The sequence below is a fragment of the Panthera pardus genome, unplaced genomic scaffold (assembly GCF_024362965.1).
Source record: "Panthera pardus isolate Hobbes unplaced genomic scaffold, ASM2436296v1 HiC_scaffold_12, whole genome shotgun sequence".
NCBI lineage: Eukaryota > Metazoa > Chordata > Mammalia > Carnivora > Felidae > Panthera > Panthera pardus.
In genome coordinates, this window is record NW_026526677.1 from 75461084 (window position 1) to 75476174 (window position 15091).

The window sequence follows — 15091 nt, forward strand, 5'->3', positions numbered from 1 at the left end:
GCAGATGGACACCTACAGGTGGGGCACAAGAGATCTTAGTTCTTTTTTTTTTTAAGTTTATTTATTTATTTTGAGGGAGAGCACAAGCAGGGAAAGGGACAGAGAAAGAGGGAGAGAGAATCCCAAGCAGGCTCCACACCGTCAGCGCAGAGCCCAATGCAGGGCTCAAACTCACGACCCACGAGATCATGACCTGAGCCAAAACCAAGAGTCAGACGCTTAACTGACTGAGCCACCCAGGTGAGATCTTAGTCTGAGGGCAGGAAATTGTACCCTCTCTTGCCCTCCCCCTCTCCCTAGCAGACACAGCTTAGGGAACTGAGGTTCTAAATCAGGGCCCCCAAACATGACCATACCTTTGTTTCAGTGGCTTAGGCCAATAAATATTGTGAGGAAATATCTCACATTTAACTTGTTAGAAATACCCCACATTTTGCAAATGTTTGAAAGAGAATGCACACACTGCCATCGTGCTCTATCTTAAAAATAAGTACTCTTCAGGTTTATTTACAACTTGTGTTCAGATTACTCCATAGCATAGCATGCACTCACATTATATAAAACTTGTGAAAAAATAACACCTATCATTCCCTAAATCACAGTAATTTCATGCGTTTACATTTACATTCTTTCTTTTTTTTTACGTTCTGTAACTATAGATGTCTCTTTCAAAGATGTCATGAAAGGCAACCTGAAAACTGAATTTAAATGCACGGAGTCGTCCTGGCTCAAGGCACACAGACAGAACAGTTTATTCCACATTTAGTGGTGGCCAATTCAATGGCCAACCTAAGAGCATTGGCCTGGGGCTCACAAGGCTCTGGGTGCATGTCCTACGGGGGCCATAGACATGGCCTGAGCTGCTCTGAGCCTCAGTTTCCTCCTTCATTCAGCAGCACTCCCCGAGGACCACAGTGGGCCAGGCACTGTGCCAGGCTCTGGGGTTACACAGATGAATAAGAACCTCCACCGCTTACCCTCAGAAACCAGAAGTCAAGCGGGAAAAAAGCTAACACACTTAACACCTTACCGGTGCCAGGGATTGCCCCCTCTATTTCACATGTATTAGCCCATCAGATCTCTCTAAAAACCCTATGAGATGGAGAGTGTAACTGGAGATACTATGGTTATCTTCATGTCACAGATAAGAACACTAAAGCTCGGAGCAGTGCAGTAATTTACATGGCTGGTCAAAAGCAAACCCAGGCAGTCTGGCTTTAGGGCCTGCCCCGTTAATCCCCACATGACTATGCCTCCATATGTATTTATATAATAGGCCTCCACGCAAGTGACACAGGAGCATAGAGCAGAGCAATAGATTTTACCTGAACAAAGTTACAGAAGGCATCAGACATGACTGTGTACCTTGGCAGGAAGAATGAGTGGGATTTCACCTGGCAGGGATGGGAGAGAGAAACAGAGAGCTAAGAGCGAGAGCAAAACGAGCTGGCCAAGTGTGTGGCATGGTCGGGCATGTGAAGAAGCCCCCGGCAAAAGATCAAGGCCACACAGTAAAAATGAAGACACAGGTTTATCCTGCAGGCCCTTCCAGTCTCTAATCCTGTGATTTGCTACAAATTGTATCTGCAGTCCTTCATTTAAGGACGTGCAATGCTTCTGTACACATTAGTGATCAGACTGAGGTTTAAGAAAGCATATACCTCTCTATCCTAATGCCTAAACTTCCTTTAAGCAGTTTATACAGTGCATGGGACATTTCAATGTGCGTTTTTGGAAAATTCACTGAGCAAACATGTTGAGTGTGAAATCAGTGCACAGCGTCCTCTCCCTTCTGACTGTACCACCGTAGTGGAAGGAGAGCCTCATGTCTTGCCTGCAGTCTCTGCTTTCTTCAATCCATGTCCTCTCTTCTGTGGGGCATTAATCTACTCTGATTGCCCGGGTTCTCCCTCATTTCCACGGCCGACCATTGCATAAAGCCTGTCCTCTTTCGCCTGGCATTCAGCACCTTCCTCCATCCTTTGTGGTCTCGCCTTCAACCTCGTCTCCCAGCCCTCCTCACCCCTCCCGTCTCCCAGCACTCTTCACCCCCGCCACCCTCACCCCGTGTACCCCAAGTTCCAGCCCACTCCACACCATTTCCCATCTGAAGAGCATGCACCCTCTGCTTCTCTGACCGCCGCGGACAGCCAGTCACGCCTTCATCCTGCAGCTCTCTGCTCTTGCCTGGATGGCAGTACTTACCCAGTTGTCCAGCTCGGTCTGGAAAACTTAGGTATGTTTCCCCAAGGCTCACCTGGCCTGCTTTTCATGTGGTCACTCAGCCTACAAATGCACACATGTCTAGTGACCGTATGAAAACCTGGCCTGTTAATCTATAAATACTGACACGGTTAAGCGCTCACTACTTACAAAGAAGTGTACAGGAATCTTTTTAGCATTTTACTTAATATTATTTTTTTAAGTTAATTTATTTATTTTGAGTGAGAGAGACAGAAAGAGACTGAGCACACGCACAAGTGGGGGAGGGGCAGAGAGAGACGGGGAGAGAATCCCAAGCAGGCTCTGCCCTGTCACTGCAGAGCCCAGCGTGGGGTTCAAACCCATGAACCGTGAGATCATGACCTAAGTCAAAGTCGGACACTTAACCGACTGAGCCATCCAGACACCCCAGCATTTTACTTAGTATTCTTTCTTTTTTTTAATGTTTATTTATTTTTGAGAGAGAGAGAGAGACAGAAACAGAGCGTGAGCGGGGGAGGGACAGAGAGAGAGGGAGACACCGAATCTGAAGCAGGCTCCAGGCTCTGAGCTGTCGTTGGCACAGAGCCGGGCGCGGGGCTCAAACCCATGAATTGTGAGATCATGACCTCAGTTGCAGTCGGACGCTTAACCAACTGAGCCACCCAGGCACCCCTTCGGCCACATTCTTGAAGTAAACTCATTGGTCCATTCACCAAATACATTCGGAGCATCTCCTCTGTTCCATACACAGCTAGACACTGGTGATAGAGCAGTGAGAAAGGCAGTGGTTAGCAAACTGCCAAAATGGAGCTTACAAAACTTTCTAGGTGGGAAAACAGACAAACACGAGAAAAGGATAAACATGACCCTGGCAGGCTCTAATAAGTCCTAATCGGCAAGGACTCATCAGCAGGGAAGGACATGGTGATTGCAGGGAGCTGCTTAGATGGGTGGCTCAGGACAGCCTCTCCAAAGAGGCGATATGTGCGCTGACACCCGATGAAAGCACAAGGCCAGCCATGGGAAGAGCAGGAGCAACGGCACCCTGGGCCAAGGGGAAGGAGATGCAAAGATCTGGAGGTGGGAAAGGGCGCTGTGAGCATTTGGAAGGGAAAGGAGCAGAGTGAGGCTGCTCAGGAAGCTCGAGAGGAGGAGAGCTAGGGCTGTCGTAGGGTTAAGTTAGAGTAAGCATGTGGGGTGTTAGCGGCTGCTCAGTAAATGCTAGTGGTCTGTCAATCATCATCATCATAAGTCTGGAAAGACAGAAGGTGGATCATGCAAGTCACTACAGCGCATGGTAAGAAATCTGGGTTTTAATCTAAAAGCAATTGTGAGTCACTGATGGGCGTCTAGCATTGCTCCCCTGGCTGCTGGGTGGAGAGAGATCAGAGTAGGACAAAAATGGAAGGGGGGAGATGAACTTCCCCCCTTATTATAAGGGAGAGACGCTTATAATAATTGGGACAGGAACATAACATAGAATGTTTAAGCACTTACCTTCTATTTTGATCTTAATATGAGTCTTAAAAATGAAACTGTGCTTTTGAGTCAGCTATTCGCTTGTGACGGAAGATGCGTGTACCTTCTGATGTCCACGTTTAACACTGGACAGATTTATGTCTCTCTCTCAAGAACGCCACTGGCTGTTTTCCAATGGCAGCTACCAGATCTCTGGTTTTCCGGTCACTGTCTGGATGTCCCACAGTTCAGTTCAATTCTGACACTAACTTCCGGGGGTTAGGATCAGACCCCACAAATTAAACAGCTCAGTTTCACCAGACTGCCCTTGCTTCAGACGTCAGCCACGAGTCCTAAGGCGCCTGTACTTCTGACCGGCCAGCCGTAAGCTGGGGATTCCCACCCCCACCCCCCTCAGGTTCAATAATTTGCTAGAATGGCTCCCAGAACTCAGGAAGACACTGTTCTTACTATTATCAGTTCGTTATAAAGGATACAGCTCAGGAACAGCCCAATGGAAGAGACGCATAGGGCAAGGAAGTGGGGGACAGTGCATGGAGTTTCCATGCCTTCCTCGAACATCTCCCAGCACCTCAATGTGCTCACTAACCTGGAAGCTCTCCAAACCCTGTCATGTAGGAGTTTTATGGAGGTGTCATCACGCCGTCATGATCCACGCAATCTCCAGCCCTCCTACCTCCCCAGAGGCTGAGGGGGGAGGGGCTGAAAGTTCCAGGCTTCTAATCAAGGTTTGCTCTTTCTGGTAACAGGCCACCATTCTGAAGCTATCTGGGGGCCTACCAAGTGTCTCTTCTTTACAGCAAAAGATATTCTTAGCATCCCTAACACTCAAGGGATTCCAAGGGATTTAGGATCTCTATGACAGGAACCAAGGACAAAGGCCAAATATGTATATTTTTACGATGCCACACCCACCATTGGACTAATTTAAATATTTTATCTGAGAAGAACACTCTTGCTTATTGCATCTAAAATAAAATACATGGATAAATAAAGTATGTTAATTTCCAGTGGCATTTTTTTTTTAAATATTTTAACATTTATTTATTTTTGAGAGAGAGACAGAGTGTGACTAGGGGAGGGGCAGAGAGAGAGGGAGACACAGAATCTGAAGCCGGCTCTGGGCTCCGAGGTGTCAGCGCAGAGCCCGACACAGGGCTGGAACTCACAAACCGTGAGATCATAACCCGAGCCAAAGTCAGACACTTAACTGACTGAGCCACCCAGGCACCCTTTTCCAGTGGCATTCTTGAGAGGGCAGCATAAATATAAGTAACTGCTAAAATCTACCTGAATGACTTATGTCATGCCCAGTAGACCTGGTTGTTTTGTAATAACCCATTGACTTCCCTGTACATTACCCTCATAGCCCTATTAGTTCATAAAAAAAACAGATTTGGTTTTTTTAATGTTTATTTATTTATTTTGGGAGAGAGAGAGAGAGAGAGAGAGAGAGAGAGAGAGAGAGAGAGCAACCCCCTGCATGAGTGGGGGAGGGGCAGAGAGAGAGAGGGAGAGACAGAATCCCAAGCAGGTCCCTCGCTGTCAGCACAGAGTGGTACGCAGGGCACGAACTCACAAACTGTGAGATCGTGACCCGAGCTGAAACCAAGAGTCGGACGCTTAACTGGTGTCCCCAGGCTTGATTATTTTCTGTGTGTGTTTGTATAGACAAATATTTAACACAGTCCTTGGCACTGAATGGGTGTTCAATAAATGTTTCCCAAGTGCATGAAAGAAGACTGTGTGTTGTGAACTGAATGTTTGTGTCCCCTCCTCAATTCACATGTTGAAATCCTAACCGTCAATGTAATGGTTTTAGGAAGTGGGGACTGGGGGAGGCGATTAGGTCTTGAGGATGGCATCCTCGTGGACGGGAACAGTGCCATTATAAGAAGATATCTCTCTCTCTCTCTCTCTCTCCCTCTGCAAGAAGCCACCAAGGAAGGTCATGTGAGTTCATAACCAGGGAAGAAGGACCTCACCAAGAACTCAACCCTGCCGGCATCCTGACCTCCAGCCTCCAGCACTGCTAGAAACAAATGTCTGCGTTTACACCTCCCGGTCTGTGCTATTTGTCACAGCAATCCCAGCTGACTGAGACATTATGGAAGCACCTCCACCTAAGACGGTCACTTCCCTCCGGAAGCTTCTAATCCATTTGGGAAGAGAACGGACACACGAACACTTAAATAATAATTATTTTCACAATCCTCATGGGATAAAGGAGCTGATATGTGGTTGGAGTTAACCTGGGCTCCCAACATACTCGCCGTGTGTCCCCTGATGTGTTACTTGTCTCTTACACTTCCATCGTTTTCTGTTAATGGGCGGTTGTGAGAAGTAGATAAACCACAGAGAACGCTTAGAGCAGAGCCCGGAATGCAGCAAACGCCATCAATCTGAACCCCGAAGAGGATATAATTTTTGTGCTGAGTAGCATGGGGGTAAGGCTAAAGGGATTGTTTGGGTTAATAAGAAACAAGATTCATAATGAGTTGATGGAAAGCCTGTGTGATTTGGCATCCTGTGAACCTTGGAGGCTTCACCTCAACCCGGCAGAAATGTCTCTGGTCTTCAAAAGAGCAACTCTCGTTGGCAGCCCCTTCCACGACACCGGGACCTTGGCCGGGTCCTCCGCGGGTCCCTGCTGTGGAGTGTCAGCTTGGGCAGGATCCAGGGCACGCTGTGACTGAACCGTCTCCAGGAAGCCAGCTAGTCTGCGTTCGGCCGCAGGGAGGTTGGGGAGCCCACTACTGCCAATTCCAGCCGAGTGCTGGCCACGCGCTGGCAGTGAGGCTCTGGGAAGCTGTGACCTCTTATTTTATTAGATTCCGCACAGGCCCGTTTCCAAAGCTGGCTTTTGGCCCCCGCCACGGAGCTGGTGCAGAGCAATGAAGCAATGGCTGCTTCGCAGGGAAGGGAGATTGATTCATTACCCGGGGGGTCTACACAGGTGATTTAGTGGCAGGCAGGCTACCCTGCCCACCTGGCTGCTTGCCCCTCTCCAGCTGGAACGCGGCGCCCTCCCGGTGCTCCGTGCCCCCCCCCCCGCCCCCCGGCCTTGGCAATACCATGGATTTAAAACGCTGGGAACACGACTCAGAGCCAAAGCGCTACTCTTCCCCCTCGCACGCCTCACCCCTCCCAACCACCACTATCAAAGGCATGTCACACTTCAGAAAACCCAACTGGAGAAGCCCAGCAGAAAATAAAGGTGATGTGCCAAGCCCTTGACACGTCAGATTCTTCAACTGCACTGAAAATGGTATCTGACACATTTCTAGAGCATGACATTTTTACGTAAGACTGGATATGATTATGAGACTACCTGCCCATCTTCTAACGCTTCCCTTTGCTGCCCCATATCTAGTTCAATGACACAGTCTGTTGCTCTTCCTCTCCATTATCTTCCACTTCTATTTATACAGCATAATCATTTACATTGGAATTTATCCTATATTTTATCGTTATTGGAGGGGGGCAGAAGATCACAGCGACAGAGTCTTGATTGCCTGGGTTGGAATCGCCACCTCACTGCCTACTCGCGGGTGATCATAACCTCTCCGTGCCTCAGTTGCTCGATGTGGAAAAATGGGGTTTCTATGGGGCACAAAGAAGATCATACGTGCAAAATACTACGGGGGGGTCCGAAATGTAGGAAACCCCTCCCTCCCTCCCTCCCTCCCTCAGTGAACATTTGCCAGGGACCTCCTTATCCCCAAAGCCTCTGGCCAGTTACTCCGGTCACCCCCTCTTTCCTTTGTTAGCTCCACTCATTACAAACATAATGGGTATGTCATTCGTTCATACAACGTTTTTAATAGAATTGTTAAGTATCTTAATTTCTGAGGATTATAGAAATAACATGAAATGGCAGCAGTTAACATTTACTTAGTGTTTCCTGCATGCTGGGCTCTCTGCTCAGCTGTTTACACATATCACCTCATTTAATCTGCCTAATTAATAGTTTCCAAAGGCCGGACATGGGCTCGTGCTAGCACAAGACTAAACTTGTCACCAGTCTCAGATAGAGACATCAGAAAACATTTTTTCTTAAAGATATGTTCATTTGAAGAAATTAATCCTTCCTCCCTTTTTTGGTCTTAAAATACTCTTTCTTTTATGGTGAGGGTAGATGACAGTTTCTTTTCTGGAGCATTTCTAGTTGGAAAAATAAAAAACTGGCAATGATGTGTTCGTCACTAGACTTCGTTTGGTTTTGGTCCATTAAATCCAACAGTCCTAAACTGTTCCTCACCACAAATCTGACGGGTAGATATTATTATTCCCATTTTACAAAATGAGAAGCCAAGGCCCAGAGTTTATGGGACTTGCCCAGGGTCACACAGCTAGCAAAAGGCAGAACTCAGCATCCTAGCTCTTAAGTTGTTGACAACATTTACTGAATACCTCCCACATGCGGGACACATATCTCATTTCATTCTAATAGCTGCCCTGTGAGGAGGTATGAGTCCCCAATTTATAGAATAATGGAACTTGAGGAGGTTAGGTATCTGCCAAGGCCCTAGAGTCTGAAACATCAAAGCAGGATTGGAGCACACTTCTCTGATTCTGATTCATTCTTTCTGCACCTACCATGTGACGGGTACCCTGACGGAAGCTAAGTCTTTCACAAACAGCTAAAAACTGTGCTCTGACCTCAAGAGGCTCATAGTCTGAGCCAGGAGACATTCAACTTATCACGACGCCCTCTGATAAGCCCTGTACTGAGGTGTGTCTAAGGTACTTTGAGAGCATTAGGGAGGGAGAAGTTTGTTGTGACAGACATTTCTGGCAATATTGTAATATCTTGCCATATTGTATTTTAAAGCACGCTTTATGAAACTCAGGATTTCAGGTATCTACTTTTTATGAACACTTGCCAGGAAATCTTTTCCATTAAGAGCATATTTCTTGTGTTAGATATAATAGGACGCTCTTGGTGAGGATTTTCTGAAATCCTATAGACTAATACATTTTATTTTTAAGATTGAAAAAATATTTATAACATATTTAATTTTTGTTAATTTAATAAATCTTATTAATGTAATAAATTTAATTTAATATATATTTCATATATAATGTATTATATATAATAGGATGCCGTGGATGAGGATTTTCTGAGATCCTATAGGCTATAGGCTATAGATCCTATAGGCTAACACATGTGTTATTTTTAAGATTGAGAAATATTTTGGGGGCGCCCAGGTGGCTTAGTCAGTTGAGTGTCCGGCTCTTGATTTTGGCTCGGGTCATGATCTCACTGTTCGCGGGTTCAAGCCCCACGTCGGGCTCTGCGCTGAAAGTGTGGAGTCGACTTAAGAGTCTCTCTCTCTCTCCTTCTCTCTCTCCCTCTCTCTATGTCCCTCCCCTGCTCATGCTCAAAATGAGAAAGATCTCAAAATAAAAATTTTAAAAAAAGATGGAAGAATATTTTTAATAATACAAAAGACATAAAACACTTTCAATTCTGAAGCCTCTATTGTGTCCTGAAGTGCCAACATGTTTCTCCCTGTGCCTTTAACTGTATCAGTTTGGCACTTTTGCAAAAGACTGAAGAGCACTTGATTCTGTGCCCCTCCCCCAGTCCCACCGCCTCATTCAGATTTTTACTTAACAGTCTATAAATAGTAAAATAGGAGGAAGCACAAATAGCAACTGAAGGTTACATTACATTGGGGCAAGAAAAAAAAGCATTCAGGCTGAATTCCACTTTAATCCCCACAGAGGTAGCAGGTGAGATGTCCGTAGGCCAAATTCTTCTCTCCCAACTGCACTGTGGAGGCTGAGTCAGACACACCCGGCACAAGGATCTCCCACTGACGTCAGTGCACATTTGGAGAACAGGCTATTAAAACCGCAGTCAGGAAGACAGCCTTACAGCAAAGTCGTGCCCTTGGACTTTGCCTTTGCAGGTTAATGTATCACCACGTTTTCAGAAGTGTGGGCCGCCAGCTGGCTTCTGACATAGGGTATTGGAAATTGCCAAGTCCCAGCCTTTGGGGAGGATATTTCTCCTGGCCTATCAGGGCACATGGTCCACAATTTACGGTGTCCTTGAATCCTGTTCTTTCAAAGTAAATGATTATCCAACCCAACATTCAGAAGCTAGGCTTGCATCATCCTATAGCTCCATTTTTTAAATACATTTCCCAGGGGTTCATTCACCCTTTGGCAAATACTTATTGAAGGGCTTGCTATAAGAAAGGTTCAAATGCATGGAAAAGCAAACATAGACATACATGGTTCAATCCTGCATCAAGTTTAGAGTCTAGTTGAAAGCCAGGCAATCAATCAAATCAATCACACTAGTGAATCTGTAATACCAAATAGGAATTAATAGACTCAGGAGGAAAAGAAAGCTCTTTGCGAGTGAATAAGAACGGAAGCTGACCTAGATTGAGGAGTTAGGTGTGAAGAGGGCAAGGAAGAGATCTCAGGCAGAGGCCAGGATGCAGGAGGGACAAAGAAAATGGAGAACAGAGACAGCTTGGTGAAAAGCCAAGAGCTAGGCAGAGCCAGTCCAGGTGGGGGGCTGCAGGGCAGAGTTAAGGATTTGATCCTCATCCTAAGAATAATAGGAGCTTCCAAAGAGTTCTAAGGTCAGGGTCATATTTGATGTGGTCAGACATGCCTTTTAGAAAGATGTCCCAACAGCTGTGTGAAGAAGACAAGGGAAGGAGGGTGTCAGATAGTACAGAGACCAGTTAGGAGACTACTGTCGTGGTCCCATCAAGACCCAATGGTACTGCCTGGGATGGTGGCAGTGGAGGGAGAGGAGAAAAGATACCTCAGGTAAATGTGACTGGATGTAAGCAGGAGAGAGAAGGAGATTTGGGGGATGGTGCCTGACTCGGCCTCCACAGTGTGGTTTGGAGACAAGAATTTGATATGTAAGATACATATATATTTTTGGAACACGTTCTCTGCTTACACAGAGTTGGACTACATCTAGTTGAAGATTTATGCAGGCATATTCTTGAAGTCACCCATTTAAATTAGAGTTACATGGGGGCACCTGGGTGGCTCAGTCGGTTAAGCGTCCGACTTCAGCTCAGGTCATGACCTTGCAGTTCGTGAGTTCTAGCCCCACAGTGGGCTCTGTGCTGACAGCTCAGAGCCTGGAGCCTATTTTGGATTCTGTGTCTCCCTCTCTCTCTGCCCCTCCCACTTGTGCTCTCTCTTTTCTCTCTCTCTCTCTCAAAAATAAACTTTAAAAAAATTTGAAAACAATAAGTAAGTAAAATAAATTAGAGTTACATGTATCAACACGGATCAGTGTAAAAATATGTTGAACAAAACAAAAAACAACTTGCAGAATATGCGTAGAATTATATTATTTGCATAAAGTTTTAAGATATGTAAAACAATACTATGAATTATTTATGAATTCATACATACATGGTTTAAGAATATGCAAATCAATGATAAACACCAAATTTAGGAGAAGGATTGCCTTTGAAAGGGAGAGAAAGGACTGGCTTTGGGAAGGGGTCCTTGGGAGCCTTCCATTGTATCTATAAATGTTATATTTATTTTTTAAAACATCCGAGGCAAACAGAACAAAAATGCTAAGGTTTGACAAGGCGCTTAAAATTAAGATGAAGATTTCTAGATGCCGAAAATATTTCAAAATTTTTTAAAGCTCACAGGGCAGTGGGGAAATAATAAGTGATACAAGAGAGGCATTGATAAAAGATTACGGAAGGATTGGAGAGGAAAAGATTAACTCTAGCAGGAGAATTTATGTTGCTAACTTTATCATCAATAGAAATACGGGCAATGAATTCAGTAAACATTAAGTGCCATCGCGTTAGCTCTCAGAGACAAGGTGTGACTATGGCACTGTCTGAAACATCAAGGCAGACGCAGACTTCACAGACACAACGGAGTGATACCAGCCAATGCTATGTTAGGCTTGAATGAAAGGTTCTGAGATACCTATGTCTGCCTGGATACATGGCAAAAAGCTTCACAGAGCAGGAAATCTCTAAGAAATAGAAATGCATAGGAAGAGAGAAAAGGAAGGCCAAGAGAGGTGGCAGCTACAGAATATACAAAGGCGTTAAGTTGTGAACACGCAGCATGACTAAAAATGAGCCTTGAAAGGGTCCAGTTTATGAACGGCTCTGCATGAAGTGCTAAATGCCTGCCTCTTCCCAATAAATATTGGTGGGAGGGAAGGAGGCATAAATCTGTATCTCGATATTTGGACAAAAGGCAACCAGTGGAAGTATTCCATCAAGGGAGTGGCAGGATATGATCGGGAGCGCTAAGAAGGGAAAGCTTGGCCGGAGTTGAGGAGAGCAGGGGTGGGGAAAGACAGGAGGCCCTCACATTGGTGCAGGGGGAGAGCTCCTGTGGACCTGAAGCAAGACTTGGCAATGGAGAGCGAGAGAGGTGAGAGAGAGAAGATTCTCCTTTGACAGCAATGTTGAAAGTCTAAGTCAGGAGAATCGAATAACTTATTAGTTGTGGGAGGTGACAGAAAGGAAGAGGTGCAACACCCTTTTTTTTTTTCCCCAGCTGGCTGGTTAAATCGACTTCCTAAAGATATGCTTTTCATAAGATAAAACTGCATCTACTTTAAGTATACGGTTTGATAAGTTTTGACAAATGTATACACCCACAACCAAATGTAACCACAAGCAAGACATAGAGTATTTTCATCATCCAAAAAGTCTCATGCCCTCTGCGGTTGGTAAACAACTCCCCCACCCTCCCCCACCCAGGTAACCACTTACATACTTTCTGTCCCAATACATCAGCTTTTCTTTTTTCTAGAATTTCATATAAATCGAATCATACAGTGTGCGCTCTTTTCTGTCTGGCGGATTTCATTCGGCATAATGTTTTTGAAATTCACGCAGGATGTCGTCGATATTAGCAGACTGTGCCTTTGTTCTGCTGAGTATTATACTGTTGTGTGGATGGACCACACCTTATCTATTCAGTCACCTAGTGATGGATGTCTGGTTTGACTTCAGGTTGAATAAAATTGTTAGGAACATTTCTGTGAACGTCTTTGTGTGGGTTATGTTTTTATTTCTCATGGGGGACATAGCCAGGGGTTGATATTGCCAGACGATGTGGTAAATGCACACTTAACCTTGTGGGAAACTGCCAAACAGTTCTCCAAAGTTGTTATATCCTTTCATAAGCCCCACTAGCAACGTATATGTTCCATATCCTTGCCGACACTTGCACTGCCCACCTTTTTTATTTTAGACATTTTTGTGGGTATATAATGGTACCTGGTGGTTTTAATTTTCATTTAAGACCCGGTGATGGTAAGCATCTTTTCATATGCTTGTCCCTTTGTATATATTCTTTTCTGTGTCTGTTCAACCTTTTGGTTATGAGTTCTTTTTTTTTTTTTTAACGTTTATTTATTTTTGAGACAGAGAGAAACAGAGCATGAACGGGGGAGGAGCAGAGAGAGAGGGAGACACAGAATCGGAAGCAGGCTCCAGGCTCTGGGCCATCAGCCCAGAGCCCGACGCGGGGCTCAAACTCACGGACCGCGAGATCGTGACCTGAGCCGAAGTCGGACGCTCAACCGACTGAGCCACCCAGGCGCCCCATGGTTGTGAGTTCTTTACATATCTTGAGAGGCTGGAAAGATGGAGCAAGCATCAACTGAGATAGGGAGCAGTGGGGGGAAAAACAGTCTTGAAATGGTGGGGGAGGGAGGCAGAGGCAAACACAGTTTTGAGCCCCCGTGGTTAGGGCACAGATAAAACATTTAGGTTGAAATGCGGGACGAATACTGGAAATAGCCTTCTGGAGCCCAAGAGAGAGAGACCCAGAAACATGTTGAGTTGCAGGAAGTGGAGGCCCATCGGACAGCGTCAAATGTCATGAAAAGGTTGAGTGAAGTAAAGACTGAAAAAGAAAATGGACATTTGGATTTCAGCCATGGTTTTTCGATTGTGGGTGAGAATCTGTTGGAAATCCATTTAGTGGAGCTTTACCAGCTTTTTAAAAAAAAAAAAAATGAGATAGAATGAAAAAGTACATTGCAGGGACTAAGGTTAAGTGTAGTTTCCTGAAACTTTTTTGTTATGTGTGTGCATTACATACTGGATTAGAGTGCAGAATATATTTTTTACCTTGGACTAGGACAAAAGGAGACCTTGGAAGAAGGAAGTAAGCTCCAGAGGTCCTTGCCAATGTTATCCTAATATCTGGTAGTAGCCAAGGATCTGGACTTGGTGGGATCTGGGTTCATCTGGTCTCTTCCTCTTTGTTAGATGTTGAATAAAGTACAGAAATTCTTCAATCCTCATTTTCTTAAATTAGATTAGGAATAATGATGATATTTACCCCAAAGTTGGTGACAAAGCTCATTTGTGCACACTGGCGCCCTCCACCTCTCCCTCGAGACAGAAATCTTGGCTGCGTGTCAGCCCCGGACCCCTCTGATGGGCTGCCTGGTGTGATACCAACATGCGCAGGCTTTTGCCTCATGAGGATTAAACGGGGTCATGCTTGTAAACCACTGTGCACAACGCCTGGGACAGGCAAGCTCTTTATCACCATCGGTTGCTGTCATTCGATTAAGGAAATGGAGACAATGCATGGGGGTTAAAAAGCTTGGTTGAAAAAAATCCAACACAAATGTCTATTAACTAACGAGCGAAATGTGGTCCACCCATGCGATGGAATATCACTCAGTCACAAAAAAGCAGGGAGTGCTCACAGGAACCGGATGAACCCAGCGAAGTGAGAGAAGCTAGTCACAAGAAGCCACAGACGGAATAGGACATATTCAGAATAGGCAAATCCAGAGACGCAACACGTAGATTAGCGGCGGCCAGGGGTTGAAGGGAAAACGGAATAGGGAGTGACTGCTCCACGGATGTGAGGTTTCCTTTCTGGGTGATGAAAATGTTCTGGAACTAGACTAGTGGTGGTGGTTGCAGGACATTGTGAATGTTCAAAATGCCGTTAAAGTATACACTTTAAAATGGTTAATTTCAGGGGCGCCTGGGTGGCTCAGTCAGTGTCCCACTCTTGATTTCAGCTCAGGTCATGATCCCAGGGTCAAGGGATCAAGCCCCACGTTAGTGTTGGCTCTGAGTGTGGAACCTGCTTAGGATTCTCCCTCTCTCTCTCTCTCTCTCTCTCTCCCCGTTCCTCTCCCCTACTCATGCCATAAATAAATAAATAAATAAATAAGGCTAATTTTATGTGTATTTTACCACAATTTTTTAAAAAAGCCTTGCTCAACTTAGGGATGCTTCACGGCCCTTTTGGCATCTCCCCAACCTGTTCCCAGAAAACATAGTTCTGTTGGGAGCATGAAAGAAAGCATAGCTCAAGAAGACAGTAGTGCTGAGAGAAGCTTTGGGCAGAGGAGGGGAGGGTAGAGGGGAACCAAGAACAGGGAAAGTGTTTGAGG